This window comes from Danio rerio, chromosome 17, assembly GCF_049306965.1.
Source record: "Danio rerio strain Tuebingen ecotype United States chromosome 17, GRCz12tu, whole genome shotgun sequence".
NCBI lineage: Eukaryota > Metazoa > Chordata > Actinopteri > Cypriniformes > Danionidae > Danio > Danio rerio.
The window spans coordinates 45,572,802-45,578,913 of NC_133192.1; positions in this window are offsets into that span (position 1 = coordinate 45,572,802).

Here is a 6,112-nt window from a genome sequence, read left to right on the forward strand (position 1 = left end):
ATTGCATCCTTCGCCAGGAGGACAGGAATCTCCTCTCGCAAGACAGGGGTGGACAGGTGGCTAACCCTGGTGAATACACACCCGTGAACTTGGGGGGCCGTTTCGCGGACTGAATTGCATAGCCAAGTCTAATTGTGCTTATGAGCCACCGTGAAGGGCTGGCCGCGCTAACCAGGCAGGCAGAGCTCTCGCTAATGGGCTCATTGCTACAATCGCTGACGTACCAGCAGTGGGGCAGCGCGGAGTGGGTGTGCTGATCCGGGAAGCGCATGGGTCATGCAGAAGAGCTGGAGGCGAGAGATTTGCTCTCACTCCGCAGCCAAAATCCGGAGGGGAGGCTTGAGGGGTGGGAGAAAGGAGACCGTCTTCCCAGCGCTCGTGAGCCACTGGCGAAACGCACCAAACCTGCGAGCTAGAAAGCATAGCGTCCCAGACTGGCAGATTTCGGGCTGTCACATCCGGGGAAGTGGAAAAGTGCTCTTTCATTGATGTTTTCATGGCAGTAAAAAGTGCATTGGAAATGGAGCCCTGCCCTATAGCGGGGAAAGAGCAAGTTCCCTCTTCTCCAGATGACATATCCCAGGGAAGCTTCGCAGCCTGTTATTGGACTTAGCGGTGCTCTGAGCAGGGGGGGCTGCCTGCTCATGAGGTGCTCGACGCGCTCGCTTTGCCAGAGGCGTGTGCAGGGGCGGTGCAGCTCTCGTAGGCAGGCGCCTTCGGCGAGGAGCAGCAGAAATGGATGGTACGGCGGGCGGAGCGGGCTTACGGTCCCACCGATAGGTGACATTACCCATAACCTCAGACTGCTCTCACACCGCCTTGAATTCTTGGGTGAATTCACAGACGGTGTCGTTAAACAGGCCAGCTTTGAATATGGGGGGAGTCAAGAAAGCGGACTTTGTCGACTTCGTGCATATCAGCCAAGTTTAGCCAGGGGTGGCGCTCCTGGACCACTAATGTGGACATCGGCCTCCCCAACACACACGCAGTGGACTTAGAGGTCCGAAGAGCATAGTCGGATGCGTTGCGAAGCTCACAAGCCTGGGTTGGACCTACCCTCGTGCAGCTCAGCCAGCGCCTGCGCTTGGTAGCGCTGGTAGGTGGCCATCGCGTGCAAGGTGGAAGCAGCCTGGCCCGCAGCCATGTAAGCTCTAGCTCCGAGGGAGGCAGAAAACTTACAGGCTTTGGACGGGAGACGAGGCGAACCCCGCCAAGAAGAGGCGCCACGCGGACAAAGATTGACCGCAATCGCGCGCTCAACCTGAGGAATCGCCACATACCCCCTGGTCGCTCCACCGTCAAGAGTGGTGAGGGCGGAGGGACATACAGCATAGGCAGAAAAAAGTGCCCTCCAAGACTGCGTGAGCCTACTGTGCACCTCCGGGAAGAAGGTGACGAGAGGCTTCGAAGGCTTCGCCATCTGGTCCTCTACGTAGCACCCATCTAGTCGGTCTGGCCGCGGAGCTGGGGGATAAACCATCTCCAACCCACGGCCGAAGCAGCCCGGTAAAGCACGGCTAACATATCCGTTTCAGGATCTGTCTTGACAGTGCTCACCTGCCCGGAGGTGGCGAGCGGGTCTGGATCATCATCATACAATGAAAGCCCACCCTCCGATGCTGCTGAGGAAGTCTGGTCTCCGGTGTCATCGAGCGTAAGGGTTAGACGGATCGCTTCCCCAGCCCAAAGCTTGGATGGAGCGCTTGGAGGAGCGCAGGCCCGTGGGCGACGGATTATCTCTCGCTGAAACCCTTAGATCTGCCCGAGTGCCCGCTGCAGTGCAGGGGACAGCTATGGTGGTTTGCCCTTTTGCAAAGGCTAGCCGCAATCTTAACTGCGCAATAGTCATGGCATCGCATAGACGACATGAACTGCCCACGAGCAGCGCATTAACATGCTGAACCCCCAGGCATGCAACGCAGTGCCCGTGCCCATCATCCGGGGACAGGAAACCACCGCATTTAGAAATGCACAATCGGAGCGCCATCCTGAAAAGGACGTGCTGCACGACTAAGTTGCTCTTTTTGTGAAGTTGCAACTTTATACGCACTGCTCTGGAGGACTAGACCCAAAGAACGCCAGGCAAGGGAGAAACCCAGCTCGACCGTCTGCCACTACATGTACACACTCTGGACCGGGAGAATGCTCTCGTTTGCTCGAAATCGCTGGATCACAGCAGGAGGAACCCTTATCGACTCTCAGAAGGTTGTTATAGTCTCTAAAGCGAAAAGGATGGCGTTTCCTTGCTTTCCCTGTCCTTATTAAGTTCCAGGTGAGCAAGCTTACGCTGCCAACTAATTTGGCATTTCATTGGCCCGTTATATACACTTTCAGACAATTGACTTTCTGAAACAAAATCCCCATTCGTGGATTAATAAATAAATCCACTGATAACATTGAAGTTCCCCATCCGTAGGGGAATTGAAATTCAACAAAATGCATAAAAGGGACCTTCAAAATAAAGTGATTCCAATAATTCTTGTGTAAATTTTTCAACTGGTAAAATGACAAGTTTTGGTCTAATGTTGCAGATAAAGATAAAAAATACCAATTGATGTGTGTAAGAACAGAATTAATATAACAGTTGATAATATTATCTGTAGTGGTTCAAATTTGAAAATAATTATTTAGGCATTAAAATAATAATATGTGTAATACAGTTTTGTATTATTATTATTATTATTATTATTATTATTATTATTATTATTATTAACAGTAGTAGTAGTAGTAGTAGCCGTATAGTAGTAGTAGTAGCCGTAGTAGTAGCCGTAGTAGTAGTGGTATGTTAAACTGTGTCCTGCTATTTGTCTGAGCAAAAATATTGACTATCATACATTTGTATTATGATTTAAAGAAACCCACTAACCTGTCATTTGGTTTTACAGTAGTGTGCATAGGAAAACAAACTGTCTTATTTACAACCAAAATTGATTGATGACACATTAAATACTCTGTCATCTATAAATATTCTGCCACTATTATTCAAATCACTCATTTTAACCCATTTGTTATGGAATTATAAGGTCTTTTATAGTTATTAAATATTTTAATTATTTATTATTATTTAAGCTGAATTGTTGGCAACACTTTTAGGAAACATCCATACACACTCTTTTACACACATACACTACGGCTAAATTAGTTTATTCAATTCACCTATAGGGGCGAATGGGGAGAATATGCAAACTTCACAAAGAAATCCCAACTGACCCAGCCGGGACTCGAACCAGATACCTTCTTGCTGTGAGGCAATAGTTCTAGCCACCATGTCACCCATTTATTTTGACTTATGAAGTCCATATTCTGCATGATCTTGTTCTACATATCTAAAATTAATTAAGTTAAAAGTTATGTTGGTTTGTTTTGTACCTTAAAAAATTTTAACTAAACTAATGTTTCATTTGAATTTGAATTTTTGCATTTTTGATCCTAAGTGCAACTTAATCCCTAATGAATTAATAAATAAATAATCCTATAACAGGCGATGCCATGGCGCAGTGGGTAGCACGTTAGCCTCACAGCAAGAGGGTTGCTGATCCTCGGCTCAGTTGGCGTTTCTGTGTGGAGTTTGCATGTTCTTCCTGCGTTCGTGTGGGTTTCCTCCGGGTAATCCGGTTTCCCCCACAGTCCAAAGACATGTGGTACAGGTGAATTGGGTAGGCTAAATTGTCCATAGTGTATGAGTGGGTGTGTATGTGTGGATGTTTCCCAGAGATGGGTTGTGCCTGGAAGGGCATCCGCTGCGTAAAAACTTGCTGGATAAGTTGGTGGTCCATTCCGCTGTGGCGACCCCAGATTAATAAAGGGACTAAGCTGACAAGAAAAAGAAATGAATGAATGAATAATCCTAAAACATCAGTGCTTCCTCCAGCTGCATCTAATGTAACAGGGTTTAGATTAAATTCAGCAGTAGGTACATACAAATACAAGACAGAAATGTGATAAAACAAATGATGCGCCCTCAAAGCAAAGCTGTTCCACTGAAAGTTGTTTTTTCTGCCATGCGTGTCACTTTCATGGGAGTGAGCTGCTAACATGTCATGATGGGCTCATTCCCTCCCCTGCAGTTTTTGACAATGAGTCCAGCTAGATAAAAAGCTGATGGATGGCCTGTTGGAAATCACCATCTCATTAAATCACACGAACTAAGACAATGAGTATACATGAGCTAACAGCCTTCTCTTTACCAGCAAAGAAAACAAAACTTCCCTTTCCAAAATATATTTATATATTTTTAATTTGTGTGCTTTTATTAGCCAGGAATTATCACTTCAAAATGAATAGCGCATTATTAAGTCTTCTAGTGGCTCTTAGGGTGTTTTATCAGGGGTTTGTATCAGCGTGCAATTCATCTAAAGCCATTCTTCACTCTGAATATGTTTTATATGAGGCCCCATTTATCATCGCCTGTCAGCTCTTAAACGCAGCTTTATTCGGTGTAGAGTTATAAATTGGAATCATTAAACAGTTTTTCATTTAATCTGATGCAATAACTGCCTGGCTTTTATTGGCTTGTGAAAAGAAAATAGTAAATACAATTGTCTGTCAAGATGAGCTGAGATAGGGGTGAGCTCCTCGCTTCTCCTGGCCGTTTGCTGTTCAAATCAAATTACGATGAGCAATGAGGGGGATCTGCATCCTGTGGAAAGAACTACAATCTAAAAAATTATGGTTCTTTAAAGGTTACAATAGCAACAGTTCTATTTACCGTCTCTTTCTGAAGAAGCCTTTTTAAGCTGAAATTGTCCTTTTTGTGACTTTCCTGCCTTCTTATTTTTCAAATCTGTCACTGACAAAGCAGCTCCTCTGGAGCTCAAGCATCAACATTTTTAAATAGTAAAGGCATTATACATACTGTCCATTTTTGCTACCTGTGGCCTTAATGCATACAGTACTTTATTAAACAAATGGAAGAGACAAACTTCAGACTCATTTGTGTATAATATGCTGTGAAATCTTAACCTCATCATCTGTAGGGAGCAAATACCATTTTCTTTTCTTTTTACCAACATATACTTGTATTGACAGACATAAAGGTGTTTGAGAAGACACTCGGTTACTCACTCACTCACTCACTCACTCACTATCCTTCAGCTTAGTCACTATTTATCATGGGTTGCCACAGCAGAATGAACCACTAATTACTATATCACCAAATGACATATGTTATATGCGGCAGATGCCCTTCCAACAGCAACTCAGCACTGGGAAACACTCTTACACTTTCTCATTTTCACACACTCATACACTATGGCCAATTTTGCTTATATTTAATTCACCTATGCCACATGTCTTAGACTGTGGGGGAAAGCGAAGCATCTGGAGAAACATGCAAACTCTACACAGAAATGCCTCCTGAAATAGAACCTTCTTACTATAGACAGTTTTAGTATGAGGCAACAGTGCTAAGCACTGAGTCACCTTGCCACCCATTGTTTCTTTTTTTTCCCCATTTATTTGTACTTTTACTTGTTCAGTACTTTACGCATTTATTTTTGTTCAATGTTTATTTGTAAGTGTATTGACATAAACTGTCATTTATAATAGAATAACTAAAGTAAACCTGAGAATAAGTTATTCAGTTATTGTTTTTTTTTTTTTTTTCAAGTTTTACTTATTGACATAAGTTCACTTCAACAAAAAAATAAATTAACAACAGAACCTAACTGGCATGTGCTGTTGGGTATTTGTAATGTTTTTGTTTATGTATGTATGTATGTATGTATGTATGTATGTATGTATGTATGTGTGTATGTATGTATGTATGTATGTATGTATTTGTTTGTTTGTTTGTTTGTTTGTTGGTTTGTTTGTTTATTTGTTTAAAAAGCCTATGTTATGTAATACAAAAAAAAAAAAAAAAATAATTAGATAAATTAATAAATAAACAACACATATTAATAACAAATAACATAGAAACTAATCCTAATAATACTAATAAATAAAAACTCTCATACTTGTATTAATGACAATATTATAAAAACATATCTTTTAAGAGCCCATATTGCACTTTTAAAGCATGGTTCCTTATGGAAACCCATGAAATGGATTTATTAAGCAGCAAAATTTTATTTTCTTAAAATTTATTTTCTTTCTTTTTTTTATTTATTTT